Source organism: Centruroides vittatus, unplaced genomic scaffold (assembly GCF_030686945.1).
Source record: "Centruroides vittatus isolate TY-2023 unplaced genomic scaffold, ASM3068694v2 contig_5, whole genome shotgun sequence".
Classification (NCBI taxonomy): Eukaryota; Metazoa; Arthropoda; class Arachnida; order Scorpiones; family Buthidae; genus Centruroides; species Centruroides vittatus.
The window spans coordinates 447869-464760 of NW_027122286.1; positions in this window are offsets into that span (position 1 = coordinate 447869).

The window sequence follows — 16892 nt, forward strand, 5'->3', positions numbered from 1 at the left end:
TTACACATTATTTTATATATTAGCAAGTTAACTTGAACATTTTTTTATTAGAAAATATATAATATTATTATTTAACATAATTTAAAATCTGCAATAGCAGATAATTATATTTTACAAAAAAATAAAATTACTTTTCAGTCTCCATAACTTCATTTTTATCCGTTGGAACATGAGATATATAATGAAGCATACGTCCTGTTGTATCATATAAAGGTAATCTTCGAAATCTTTCTCTTTTAACAAATTCTTGATAATAATAATCGAGTCTTAAACTTTCTTTTTCTTTTCTCATATATTTAATTAACAATATTAACAAACTTAAAGCATAAAACATTAAAACGAAAATAATATATATGAAGGCATTAGCATTACGATCATTCATATCACCACTTGTTGCAGGAAGTCCAAATTTATGTTTTAAGTAACTGCTTAAGTTTCTGCAAATATCTTCAGGCGCTTGTACTGTATTATTTTCACTAAAAATAGAAAAAATACTTGTAAAATTACTTTCAAAATACATATTTAATATTAATAGAATAATAATTAAAGTCGAGAAAGATGACCCAATTAATTAGAAATCGTCCTTTTTTGTTCGTAAGAAATAAAGGCGGGTCCAAAAGGCAGTTAACCAAGATATTAATTGATTTTTAGGTAATTCTGTGTGTACAGTAAACGCTTGTTTTTACGATCCAATCGGTTCTTGGAAAATTATTAATACACTTATGACGCTAGATCCATTTCTCGTAAGCTTAATGTTATAAATTGAGATTCCGTTCATAATAATTTATAATTTTAATTACATAAAGCATCATAGAAAGAAAACATATTTGATTCTAAGTACTGTATTTCGTTTACTGTAGATATAAATAATACAAGTCGTAAAAGCGAGAAAATTATAGCGAGCATCGTAAAAACGGGGTATGCTGCGAGTTTATACATAGATGATAAAAGCATTTAAGTATGAAACTCATTTAATATTAAAAAAAACATTTTAAGTAAAATTTTTGAATAAAATCATAAAATTTGAGTAGCTCAGTATTATTTCTTATAAAAATTATAAATTTTTTACTGGCATTAACAAACAAAATGTTGTTATTCAAATTCATGTGAGTAAAAAAATTTACTCCAATTTCACCTCAACTATAAATTTCAAATTAAACTATTACAACGATTCAATACTCAGTTTGTAATAAAATAGCTAAAATGTACACTTTTAACTCTTAACTCAAGCTAATTAACTACTATAATTAGCAAGTCTACCTTTAATCTTCCTACAAACAAGAATTAATTAATAAAAATAGGTAAAAAAAAACTGCATATAAAATTATAAGAGTTACAATTAATTTATAAATAAAACATAAAGTATATTAAATCCATATTTAAAATAAAAAAAACATTGTAAACATAAAAATATCACAAGTTTGCAAAGCTACAAAATATATTTATATATATGAAACAAATAAAAAGTTTACTGTAATTTAATAGAAAAATGTATAAAAAATTAAAGTTGCGCTGTATTTTTAATTATTCATTAAATAAATAAATAATTAAAAATACAACATATTCAAGCTGATTTAAACAATATAAATTACTGAACATTTGGAAGAGTAAAATGCATTAGACTTACTTCATTGCTAACGTTTCATATACACTTTTGACAGATAAAGTGGAATGAATATAGAAGACAAGTTAAACTATGTACTTTCCAAAGACAGGTGAGATTTTCGAATTTAAAACTGATCTTTGATATACGCATGCGTAAAAAACATCATCACACGCAATCATTTTGGTCACAAAATGGTCATGTGTTACCAAGGCGATAAATGTTGAGTTGTGGGACATCACAAAATGTCACTGGCACATATTATCTGTTATTGGGTATTTAATTCGAAGGTCATATGTCGATTGTAAATCGTATTGATAAAAGTTAGTAATAGGTACTAGTTATTATATGATCTAAAATGCTTAAAAAATGAATAATAAAAAATGTAATTGATATTTTATAAAAAATAAAGGCTATTTTGAATGGTAAAGGTATAATGCAAAGTTTACGGTAATCATAATAAAGAATTATGACAACTGTGATAAAAAGTTTAAGGTAATCGCAATAAAGAATTTAAGGTAATTATATATAGAATTTGATCAGAGTTATTTAAAAATTAAAATCAGACAACTAACTGGATTAAACACTATCTGAAGTATTCGAAGGTATAAACGTGAGTTCAAATAATAAATAAACGAACAATTAATTAATCAAAATAGAAAAAGAGAGAGGGAGACAAAGATCCGAATTAAAATTTTCAGAGATTAGCTTAAAAGAGATATAATCTTGCAACATGTTATATAAAATCATAAACTTTATGCTCTCTTCATCATTGTTAGCAATTTATAACAATTAACTACATGATATATAATACCATGAAAAGTAATCGTTATTAGCAACGTCACACGCAACGTTATCCACAATCGAAATGTCATAAAAATTAACATTTTGTAATTATATAAATTCAAAATTTCCAAACATTCCAGTGTTTGTAAATGTAAAATAATAAGTGTAACATAACTTATTATATTTTTAAAAAATGCATTATAATTTAGTTTTATTTCGTAACATTAAAAAAACATTTTAGAAATTTTTACATAAATTCTATATATTAAACTTCAGATATATTTACTTATTTATGAAACATATAAATGCATAATTATACTTTATATTTAAATACAATAATAAGATTAAAGCATAAAACTTCAGTAAAAAATTATCAATAAATAATCAACATCTCAGTACAGTATAAGTTTATATATTAATAAATGATGAAGATTATGGAATGTGTAAAACAATTTATATTATTATTATATTTATAGAAGATAATAATTTATGAAAGTACATTTATAATTAAAAACAAATTTAATAGCTATTTATTTATTAACACTAACAGGTCATTTGTATTGACTTCCCTAACGTTAATTAAATTACATTTAACACAGTCACGTTTACGTAATAATTTATACATATTTTCTTATAAAAAATTAAAGCTTTTGGTGATTTTTCATGACTTGTAAATTTTAATAATACATTAAAGCGCTTTAATGGTTTCATAAGCTCGTGTTATTTAATACTAAAATATAACTTTAAACTCAAGTCTAAGAACTTAAGTTTAAACTTCTAAGACTTCTATTATATTAATTAATAAGCATTGGCCATTTTGGATTTTGCCTAGGACTTCATGCTTTTAAGGACCTCAGACACTTGTCAATATTCGATCTAACTTACTTACATCGTATATTTGGAATGTAGTAATGGCCAGTCCAGGAGTCTCCACAAAAAACAAATAAAAATAAAAATAATGAAAATAAAACAAGAGGGAAACGAAAGAAAACAAGTAGACTACATTTACAAATACCGTATAAATTGAAAGTAGAGAGCACAGCGTTAGTTACTACAGGGACCTCCACAACTGAGTGCCCTTGGGTACCACATAAATAAAACCATCTCTGAATGTGATATAGGCTTTACATTATAGAAACATATAAAAAGTCTCGCAAAATACATGCTTGCCTAGATCCTCGTGTTCTTACGAACCTCTTAGAACTTAAACGCAAGTATAGGTCTGCCGACAGGCGATCTTGATCCAATATTCAGAACCCAGTATCCGCAAGGATCTTAGAAATTTTATACAAGAAAAACCCTACACAGACGTGAATTTGTGATATCCTTTTTTTATAAAAGATTACCACTTCCCTTTCGGAATGTAGATCTTGAAAACACAATATTGTAACTTCTAGGATTCTTTTAAAGATCATAACTATAGTAAAATGTAAAACATGTACAGATCAGTAAAATATATATACCAAAAAATAAAGATTTTTTCCTTAATATACCGAAAATACAATGGAACCTGTAATATACAGTACAATAAACGTTTTGAGACCCACTAAATGCAAATCGCGGGCAAATGGCCCTACTGGTTCCTTCTGAGAATCTGAGCACTGAATTAAACTCAACAGCGCCAAGAATATTCAGGATGTAGATTTTGTTATTTATATCTGAGACTAAAAAAGACATTAAATAAAAATCATGGATGTTGATATGTTTAATTTGATATTCTTAATTTATATTATAAAGGTTTCTTTAACCAATAAATAATTATAAATCAATACTGATAAAAATATAAATAATTAAATTAAAATATTAACTCTATTTATAACTTTATTGATTGAATAAATAAAAAACATGAAAGTTTGTTTTTAGTTCAAAGATAATTATATGCTTTTTAAATCTCTTTTCTGATATAAACATAAATTAATTAAATTGGCAGATTAAAATTCAGTTAATTATATTAATTTATGTTATTTATGAAAAATAGTTTTTTATTATTATATTTTAAATATAATTTTAAGACTGTAACAGTTGTGGTTATGCACGCGATCTCCAGCAGATGGCGATAAAATTTCTTGTTTGTCTATTTTCCCGACGAAATTGCATGAAAGTTTTATCGCCATCTGCTGGAGATCTCATAAATTAAAATCAGCTTTGATAGAAACAAAATAAATTAATTATAGGAATTTTTAAAAAGCAGTAGTTATTAATAAATTACTAAATTACACTTATCTCGATTTATAAATTTTTTTGAAAAATATTTTATATAATTATATACTTTAAAATTTATATACTGATTTCAAATATTCAATTTTTCTATTACCAATGCAGTCATACCTCGGTACTCGAACGTTTCGAAACCCGAACAAATCGGTACCCGACCAAAAATTTCGAAAAAAAATGCCCCTGTTCCCGAACAAAATTTTGGTACTCGAACGGGAAAGCCCGCCAAGTCGACGCCGACGCCACGGCGGCAGCGTCAGTTACGAGACAGTCCAGTTAGGCCTAAATTTATTTAAATTATTTAATTAAAATTCTAATTATTAAATTTAGCAAGAGATGGCGCCTAACGCCTAACTCTAGTACCAAATGATCTTAAATTATTACTATTACTATAGCCATTTGCTAGCCCGATAATATGGCAGTTGTTGGTCTTTACGAGACAGTCATTGTTTCGCATGCACATTAACTTACGCTGTGCTATATTTTTTGGATTAGCATCCTTTTCTTTTGATTTATTAGCCCTTAAACATGGGTCCCAAGAAGAATAAAAGTGAAAGTGGTCAAGTGAAAAATAAAACAGTGAGAACAACAATCGAACTGAAAAAAGAAATCATTGCTAAACACGAAAATGGAGTGCGTGTTTCGGATCTCGCTGTCCAATATTCTATGGCTAAGTCGACGATATCGACTATTTTAAAGAATAAAGAAACAATTAAAAAAATACTAGCGAATCAACTGGGGATTGGAACGCATTAATCCATTTTACATCATTTGTAATGGGAAAAAATGATTTGGAGTCCGAACATATTGGTACTCGAACCTCTTTCTGGAACGGATTATGTTCGAGGTACCACTGTATTAATTTATGTTATTAAATGCTAATAATTTACGATATAAAATTGAAAATGTTTAATTAAAACTATTTAAGCAAAAAGTGAACCCAAATGAACAAGTCTATTCGAGAAAAGGTTTTCAGGCGTACAAATAAGATACAAAGAAGTCCCCTCAGCTGAGTTGCAAAAGAGGCAAAATATTGAAGAGGAGAGTTTCAGTTGGCACTCATTCAAAATAGCCTTTATTTTTCTATTACCTAAAAATTATTCTTCATTTTTAAAAAATATCAATTATATTTTTTATTATTCTTTCTTTACGGTTACACAAATACAAAACAAGTCACAATATAGACCAAAACGAGATTATTCTTACCAAAAGCATAGAGAGTAACCAAGGTAAAACTGCTTTTAGACTAGAGTTATCTTACACTACTTTTAAATTATAATAAAAATGTTTACTGATGTATAACGCTTAAAATTAATAAAAAATATTATTAAAACATTAATTAAAATATTAAAATATCAATAAGAAATTATTTTAAACTATTAATTGTAAAAGAAAATGTATATTTTTAACGACTACTAGATGGCAGCATATAAAATAGCTCATGCATTTCCTAATTAAAAAAAATTAATAACTGAAACGATCCAAAATTCGATTCATGATTTAATAAATGAGAAACACGTATATGTGAAATATATATACAATTGAATAAAAACAACTATTTAGAATTTTAAAAAAATCTATTTAATTCTAAAAAAATAGAGAACTATTTTATAGTTTTTCTTTGATAGAAATAGGCCTGTAATTTACATTTATAATGTTTTTAATTTTCAATAAATACTTACTAATTATTTTTTAAGCAATTTGTTCCGATGGTTCTTAATGTTTTCAGCTGATCTCATCATTGAATTTTTAAAATGCGTTCGCCACTTCCATAAATGTTTAAGTATTTTGTTTAAGGGAATAAAAGCATTCCATTTTCTCACGTGTATTTTAACATTAGATACAGGTTAAGTGATTAAGAAATAAAATTTTTCATGATTAATAGTTGGACGTAGAGTATGCTTTCTGGCTTATTAGCCTACATTAAACTAATTTTTAAAATATTTTAGGTGTGCAAATTAAACTCTTTTTTGTTTTAAATGTTAAATTTTTATCGTTAAGAATAATGTAATGTAGCGTACAGTAATTTTAATTTTATAATGCCACTTAGAAGAACACTGAGATTAATCAATTTATATTAAAACATTTAGCTTTTTATCGTTTAAATTGAAGCTTGTGTTTATATTTTTCAAAGATTGGCGAATATTACGAATTATCTTGCAAACTTATTACCCTATGTAATATACACTCAAACCTGTTTTTGTGCGGTCTTTTTTGTGCGATTTTTTTATACGTGCAATGTGTTTTGTGCAATTATTTTTGTGCAGTATACCAATTTGATTGAAATTCATATACCACACACAAAAAATCACACAAAATAAATCGCACAAATAAAAAATCGCACAAAAATAGACCGCACAAAAACAGGTTTGAGTGTATTTAGTTAATAATTTATTTGACAATTATTATTTAACTTGTGTTATTTAATTCAATATAATAATAAAGTAAAACATCATATTTTCAATTTATTTAATTTAAATTATATGTTCTCCACTTCAAATTAGTAGTGTCTTGCCCCTGTATATACTTTACCTGTTAGCAATTGAGTCGTGCCGGTCATGTACCTAACTTTTTCAGGAGAACATTTTTGAATTAAAATAACGTGAATAACGTGACGGTACAAACCGGAAGTTCTTATATAGTTAATCGGGGCCTCCTGCCCTATACTTTCCATATCATATAACTAATTTCGTTCTCGAGATTAAGAAATGACAGTAAGAAATTATAGGTCTATAATTTTTACAAATTGCAGTCTAATTAAAAAAATCACACATTTGTTTTTGTTAAAGAGCGTAATAGCTGATAATATTTTAAAAGTACAAGTTTGTCGTTTTATAAAAATAAAAATTTACCTTTGTTTTATCTAATGTACTCCATTTGTTAGCGCATTGTTATTGCTAGTTAATTGGGCAGCAATTTTGAAACTGCAGATCTATAAATTCTCACTGCTCTGTCTGTCTTCTGTCTGTCTCTATGCCTTTCCTTAATCTCAAGAGCAAAGTTAGATACACAAAAGTCGAGACTAAATATGGAAAGCTTAGGCACAAGAAGTCCCGATTAATTATTTATGAACTTCCGGTTCAAACCGGAAGTAGCGTTATTTCAATTCAAATATTTTCTCCGGAACAGAGTTAGATACACGGCCAGCCAGACTCCACTGTTATCAGGAAAAGTATAATGTACAGGGGCAAGGCACTGAGATACAGAGCGTATTTCAAATTAAACAAATTAAAAACTGCAGCCCAGCATTGTAAATACATATTCTTTTTTTTACCAAACAAAAAGACAAGTCGCCAGGCTATGACATGATCATTTAATAAAAGCTAAAAGAAAAAATAAAAGGTCACAAATGACTTTAGTTTACTCACTTAAAGCTATCGCGAAAAGTACACTCGCTTGCATTTCAATGGTTGTAGCTGAAGTCCTAGTAAAGGCTTAAGAGAAAATTTATTCATACATTTTTCTTACAATGTAATCGAACAAACGACACAAATAGTTTTGGAAAAAGAATGCAATTGTGGATGCTGTCATGTAAAACTGCCCAAAATTTGGATGGGCTATAACTTTGTTTTGAAGGTTGGGCAAACGCGGGCAAACGAATGGCATCAATTACTTTGAAAAAACGCAATTTGGGTGCCAACTTCACAGACCTTTAAAAATGTTTATAAAAACACGAATCTATCTATCATATTATTGGGCTACAATTTTCAAATAGCAGACATTTTTTTTATAATTTACGTACATACTGACTGTCGTTCATTTGTATGTCAGTCTGTCCTTCGTTAATCTCAAGAATGGAGTTAGATGGAAACTGAGACCAGATATGGAAAGCTTAGGGGACGGAGGCTCCGATTAAATATATAAAAACTTCCGGTCTGGATCGCAAGGCACGTGATTTCAATTCGATATTATTACTTTACTATATAGATCGATAAATTTGTTACAGAAGTGATTCTTATGATAAACTGAAATTCACGTGATCTCGCATTTTAAAATTTTACTTAAGTTATATTTTGATTCATTCTGAAAATCGATTTCTTAAATTAAAATATGATTAAAAATAGCAGCTCGGAATTGTGACGATGTCATAACAATAGTTCAATTTTTTCATTTATTCTCCCGCCAATTGTGTTAATTTAGTTTTTGTAATAAAATTATCGATTTTACCGAACGATTTTACCGAACGATATTTCTTTTATCGTTATTTTTGAGGAGTTACAGCTTATATAAAAATAAAAAATAATAATAATAAATTATTTTACTTGTTAAAAAATAATCAAAATATTTATTAATATAATACTTATATATGTAGAGATACATGTATAGAATATTATAAAATTGTAGTTTTTTGAATACTTATTTTTTCTACAATTCCAATTAAATATTCTATTAATAAATTTCCGTTCTGTAATTATTTAAATTCAGGCAATTTTGTAACTTTCCGAAATAAATTAATTATTATAATCTTCTTCGAAAAACAACCTTGATATCCTTGACGTTAATAATGACCTTCGCTAGCACTTACGTACGCATTGTATAATTAAACACGTCATAAATTTATTGAAGTTTTTATTAACAAAAGTTCTAATTATTTATTATATATAATGAAATTTAATCAAAATTTAAGTTTACAAGAGATTAAATTTTTCAAAATTATTTTATCGTAATCATCTGAATAGTGACGCGATTTATAGACAATTCAATGAAAATTTGAATTTAAACGTGGTTTTTAAATAAACGCAAGTTCCAGCAATAAAAAGCGTTTGTGTAGAGCAGGCGTTGTACCGGCGTAAGATGTTATATTATTAGTTTATTATTTTAAATATAAACTAATAAGCAAATGGCAGAGGTGGTTAAGACATCAGCCTATCGTCTAAGAATATAGAATCGAATCCGGGAAATCAGTCCCAGGAATTTTCGTGAAATCTGTCTTCAATATGGCTTCCTCACCACCCGGTTTCCAAGTTTTTGGGTGTGGAGAACCCACAGGGCAGGAGCCAAAAGTCAAAGAAAAAGATACCGAAAAAGACAAGAAATATAAATAATTTAAAAAAAAAGGAAAATTATTGAATCAGTAATGAGAACTGAAGATAATTTGATTTTTCTTACTCTTTTGAATATACCCATTCAGAAAATACTATGATATGTAAATGCAAATATAATCAAATCTTGATATAGTGCCCCAAATAACACTATTCTCACAAATCGCAAGAAATACTCGTAAATAAATCTTTATCACAAATATGGAGAACTCTTCGGTAATCTTTAATGGAGAACTCTTCGGTATCCGAGAATAAACTAAAGGTACAGTACCATTCTGCGTTGCAAATGATATTATTACCATCATATTACGCAATGTACTGTACAAACTCTGGAATAGATTTCCTTACCACATGATTCTCATCATTTGACCTACTTCAGTTAGCGTCACAATTGATTTATTGTCAATTTCAAAGGCGAATAAAATGATGGCACTAAATCAAAAATTAAATGTAGTATTAATTCATAAAAATTTATTCAAAATTTCTCTTTGTCTTCTGATAAAGAATGCACTTTTTTTTTTTTTTTTTTTTTTTTTTAAATTTAGCCTTGTATGCATTAAAAAGATTTCTTTTCTTGCCAAACAGGTTCTGTTCGTAGGGTGATAACCAGTGGCGTAACTACTATTAAGGGTTATTAAACGACGCTAAAAACCCATGACGTAAGGGGAACCAAACAATATCTAAGCACTGTTTCTTCAAAACAATATAAATATGAGAATTTTTTTAATTAATAAGAAAAACAGTAGCATTTTTTGTTTGTTCTGACTAGGAACGATTAAGATAAATATATTCGGAAAAAGTTTATTTTTTATAATACACTTATCATTTTGTAACGTGCAAAATAGTAACATGATGGTCATATTTTAACAGTACGTTATAAAAATAATAGTAACAACAAAAAATTATGAATAGCTGTTTATTTTTGCAGCAATTTCGTTTATGAAACTATTTTATTGTTTTCTCGGAAATGCTGGATTCTGCACTTTCTAATAAAATCCAGCAAGGAATTTCGCGACTTTTTCGGTGAAAAATGTTTATGTTAAAGAAAAACACATTAACAAAGTTTAAAGTTGTGTAGATGGTATCCTCTGTTATACGATTTTATTAAAAATAACTTTTATATTGTTGATAATTAATTATAAAAAATACAAAAGGCTTAATTTTGAGGAAAGAGACGAGTTTCTAAAGTTTGTAAATGCCAGTAACGATTAAACTTTTTATTCAATCCGAACCCTCCTGAGATATGACACAAATTTATTGACAGTTGTGTAGGTGTTTCATATGTCTCCAATCAGTATACGTTGACCTGTATATGTTGATTAAGAAAAAAACAAATAAAACTATTTATCAGAGTTAATGTCATAATGATGATAATTTTAATTTGAAATATAAATGAATATTCATCAGTTCTGTGAACTCCAGGTTGTTTTACAAAACAAAAACATCCCAGAACTGTTCAGCTTCAGAAGTATAGAAACAAGTAAACTTCTTGTAAACAGTACATTACTTTTCTTGGCCAGTTTTTCTATTTTTATACTTTAGTCAATATTTTTATTCAAATATTTCTTTTATTTATTTATTATTTTTATCGACAAAAATTATTTTTTATTGATTACTAAATATTAAATGTTAGGCTAAATACAGACCGCACGAATATGATCTAATGTAAATATATCTTAAATTAATATTAAGGAAGCAATTTTTAGATATCTGCATATTATTTACCAAAGTTCAATCATCTGTAGTTAATAAAAGTTTAAATAAAACTAGTGGAGCTGCAAAAAAGACATTAAGGAAAATACCAAAAATTTCAATTTTTTTTCATAAAACATGCTCCTGCACATACTTAATAAGTCTGTCAGAAGAAGCAATGAAAAGCGAAGTGTCATAAATAAAAGAAATTTTAGAAGAATAAATGGAATCTGCAGAATTTTGTTTAAATTTCTATACTATCACAAATGTGGCATTGGAGGGTCTTTACTATATTTTGCTTTAGGAACTAAAATTTATAATTACGCCACTGGGAATAACCATGTTAATTTCGAATGTTATGGTCCATACTGTCATTCTGGAAGACTGACATTAGTCTGTCCAGAATGAAAATCCAGAAAATTCGAAAGTCTAAGGCGTACCGTACCGCCTTAGACTTTCGAATTTTCTATGAGAGGATGAATGTAGTCATCCAGTAATTGAATGTGATATCAATTACGATGGAACTGTATAAAATATAATAGGTTATACTCTGTTAGATATTGGGAACATGTCAAATGCTGAATCAGGACAGGTTTTACTGCACACTGTGTAATTTAGGTAAATATTTAACTTTAACATAGCCAGAAGAACGAAATACGTATGAAACCTGGAATCGGGCAATCAATTATCAATTACTAAACAAATATGGTATTACCACTGTACAATTTAAAATTCCCATTACACATTTTGTATTCAGTTGCACGTTAGAATATTTCGCCGATTCGCTGAATCATGTCAAATTAGACCCTTCGGTTCAGGAGGTCTCAAAACGTGGACAAATGGTGTCCACGTTTTGAGACCTCCTGAACCGAAAATAATTAAAACAAAAAAGAACAACAACAAATAAACTTGGGAATTCCCAATTTTTTCGAACGTGTCAAATAGTTTCATCAATCGCAATTGAAAAGCATTGGACTTTAATAGATATTTTCTGTAGTTGTGAACTGACGTCATCTGCCATTTCCGTAATTCTGTCTGCCACCGCATTTCTTAATAATGAAGTATCTCAAAATGCCTGTACCTTTTCTGGACAGACGAATTCGGCAGCTTTTATCATACATTCCTTGATTAAAGAACCATCGGTGAATGATTTTGAATGTTTTGCGAATAAATAGCTTATTTCATAACTCGCTCTTGTTACTGATTCATTACTTTTCATGAATTTTGTAAGCCCTCGTTGCTAGTTATTAAGTGAATTTTTCATTATTTTTAATATTTCTTCTCTTATTTTTCCTTCGAAGCAAGAAAATCGTTCTTCGTGATTAGTGCTATAATATCGCTTAATGTTGTATTCTTTAGCGACACTAATTGTTTCTTTGCAAATTAAGCACGTAATTTTATTGTTCACTTCCACACAAAAATCGTTCAGCTTTCACTTTTTTTGAAATTTTCTTCCCTCGTCATCAATCTTTCGTTTTTTATTTAGCGTGGAAAGTGACAATTTCTGTATAAAAATTAAAGTTTAAATTTAAACTTTAATTTTTATACAACTTTTTGGAATAAGTTATAAAAGAAGACAACCCACAAACAGTGGTATTAAACCTGCGAACCGCCAGTTTGACATCCCTGTTATAGGAAATAAAAAGGCTCCCTTACCGACGGTTTTTAAAAACTAGTTAGGTTGTATAATAAAGGTTTACTGTTTTTCCTTGACTGGATCTATTAATTATAATTTGTTGATTCGCAGCTGTTCACAAATTATCTGCTGAAACATATAAATATCAATTAAAAGAAAAAAGGGGGTATTGTTCTGTTTATCTACATTTCACGTCAAAATCCAAATTGCATTAGGTTTAATACTCTTTTAATTGTTGGATTTAACTAGGTTAAATTTCTGGATTAAAATTGAATATATTCATATTATACTTAGTATATATACTAATTATTATTAAAGATTTAAAATTTCTCAAAACAAAAAAATAAAAAAAATTGAATAAATTTCTAATTTATTTTACTATTCTATGATTTATGTTCTTTGTTTCAAAGCCATATTTGATATTCATTCGCTTTTATTTCAATCTGATGTTGGAATTTTTTAGTTTATTATATAATTATTTAATATTTGCTTTAAAAATACCATCTTAATGTTTAATGTGAACGTTTCTTGTTATGATGGATAGCCTTAAATAGCATCAGCATAACATAAATATATAAATTCTTAAAATATTTTGACAAATAAATTAATATATACCAAATTTAATAAAGAAATCACACATTTCCATTTATCTTTTAAACATGAATTAATTTTTATTAATACGCATATTCCGATACAGCATAGAAATTAGAATAAACAATGTGAATTTAAAGAGCGAAGAATGTAAAGATAGTATAAAACATAATATAGCTTATAAACGTGATTGTTTAATGAAAATATCAAATATATTCAAATTATAATATCTTATATAAAGTAGAAATGCTGTTAATAATGGTTTTATTGTTTATATACTCGTACATTAACTGTTTCAACCGATTTCCTTCAAAATGTTGTGAACAAGTCATAGCTAACTGTGTCAAGGTGTCAATAATTCTACTATATTAATTATTATTCAAGTAAATAAATCAAATAAATTTTATATTTTTGAATGGTTTGAAAGATAAAATATTCTTTATATATATTTTTATATAGGCATACATATATAGGACTTTAAACAAGCAAATTTTATTTCAAAATCGATCATAGGGCGATGTCAGGAAAAGCAGATACCTTCTAGGATTTGCTTTATTCTTTTTTCTTTTTTTGGTTTTTTTGGGCTAATAATTTTATTAAAAAAATAATATTTTTGTAAGAGTAAACTTATTTCGGTAGTTGTTACACTGAAGTAATCTGAAGTAATACAATCCTTACACAACGAGATGGTTCTTCTCTCTATTTCTTTTTAAAGAAGTGTGTAGGCGCTGTGTGCTACAGGATATTTAATGTATTACAGATTACAGTAGAGCCTCGATAATCCGACTTAATTGGGGACTGGGGTTGGTCGGATAACTGAAAAGTATGAAAAAATACATTATTAGTATAGTGTATTAGGCCTGGTTTAAATACTAGTCTCCCTTTCATGGTCGAGCCAGTGCTACCAGCTAAAACATGCAAAAATTTAACAAAAATAATATTAAAGTAGCCAAGACATAACCAAATATTGTAGCGCCACATCACTAGCGAACATTTGAATTTGCCGACTAGAACGCGGTCGGTTAACCGATAAGTCGGTTAATCGGAGGTCGGATAATCGTTGCTCTACTGTAGTTGTTTTTGTTTCTTGGTTTACACGTGTTGATTTTTCACATTTATGGATAGAGCTGTTTAAGGAATATGATTTTAGTGAATCAGTTGCTTGGTTATATCATCTAAATCGTAGATGTTTTGTTCTCTGCGACAACCTTGCCAGCCTTTGCCAATTTTAGTTTTCATCACAGAAAATAAACTATTCTAAGACTTATAGGGCAGGTAATATAAAATGTAGAGAAGCTTTTTCTAAACCATAAAACGATCATATAATCTATTTTGAAATTTAAATTATTTTATTTTAAATTTTTTTAAAATGAAGTACGGTATTCAAGTTTGGCTTAATATGCGGAATCATTAACAAGATAATAACTAAAGAAATTAATGAAAAAACAACTAACAGTCATTTTGCAATTTAATTAATTCCTACTTAAAACAATTAATTAATTAGGATGACAATTCAATGAGTTTGTTTCGTTTCTGATATCTGCCAGAATGTTTCTTATATATTGATTATAAATAATTATATTGTATTATAACTCAACTAGTCAATAATAATACTTATTCAATTATATATATTTCAATGGACAGGTGCATTCTTTATCAAAAAGATTTAAACAGGTTTTTATACAGATGACATTCAAAGGATCGAAATTGAAAACCCAGGTTAAACGCAGTTAAGAGGTAGCATTCATTTTTATTTTGCATTATTTTATATTATATATTCGATAATTTTAATTGTATCTTTAATTAAAAATTAAATACGTAAATTAATTTTCATTTTATGCAATTTCTCAAATGAAAAATTTATTTATTTAGCTTACATTCTTTTATCAGAAAATGTTTTGAAATTGTTTTATGGTGATTATCTAAATTTTTCTTTAGTTATCGACCTTTATTCATACTTGTATTTTTAATTTTTAATTATGACCCAGAAAACTATAAATAATGGCTTGGAAAATGATCTTAGAATATAGAATTTGGCAGCATTGTATTTTAGAGAATATCGTTACATTCCTAAACAACAGTTAAGCAAGTCTTTGAAGCTGTCATTGTAGAATCACGATGTAACGAAAATGGAAAAGTAAGCTTGTAAATGATAAAGTGATTTAAAATAAAAATATTAAATAGCTTGGAAAATATGTTTAAAAAACTAAATAAAAAAAAATGGTATTGAAATCTAATATACGGATGAAATTCTAGAGAATGACTTAGACAAAAATATAAATAAATTATAATTTAAATTCCTTTTGTAGGAGCGAAATAATTATAAATTACAAACGAGCAATTATTTATTCTGACATTGTCAGGATGAAGAGCTGCAATTTCTGTTCGTATTTTTAATTTATTTAATTTAAAATTTATGCTATCCACCTCAAATTAGTAGTGTGTCTTGCCCCTGTATATCATACTTTTCCTGTCAGAAATGGAGTCGTACTGGTCAAATATCTAACACCTTTCACGGGAAAAGTTTTGAATTGAAATAACGTGATTTTCGGTTTACATCAGAAGTTCGAATTTGTAATTGAAGAAGATACTAAATTTCAGTTATAGATTAGTAAAAATAAAAATATAATATTTTTCTATATTCAAGTTCACGGATTTTAGTGAAATCTCTCTGAAAGGAAGTCTGAAGCAATAACAGTACATAACAGTCACAATGAACAGCTGACTATATGCACGCACACACACATATATGAGATAAATATGTCTATATATAAGACGCATATATAGACATGGCTATGTGTAGTGTTGATTTGCATACATTGCATATAGTCACGTTGAAATAATTAGCTTACACAATAGTACTTAGCTTAAAATAATTAAAATGTATCATATTAAAATAATTAGGAATATGTGTCCCTTCTCAAGGATACTGAAAGGATAATAATATTAAGTACAGTACATTGATTTGACTTAAAATAATTTGATTTTTAGTTATTTTTTCATTGATTATATCAATACAAAGTTTATAAATAATTAAAGTTCTTGAGGAGGAAATAAAATTTTGACCAGGAAAAACATAACAAATAATAAATTAAAAATTTAATAAGAAATAGAGATTGATGAATAAACGACATCATATGATATTGAAACATAACTAATAAAAGTAACACTAGAAATGACGCAAATAATTATATATAATAATAAAATAATGGTAAAAAGTACAATACATTGTTAAAAACTAAATTTAAAATTACCTGTATGCTTGACTGCTTACAGAAATAACTATTTATAAAAATTATATAACGTACTGTACAATACGAGAGAGAGA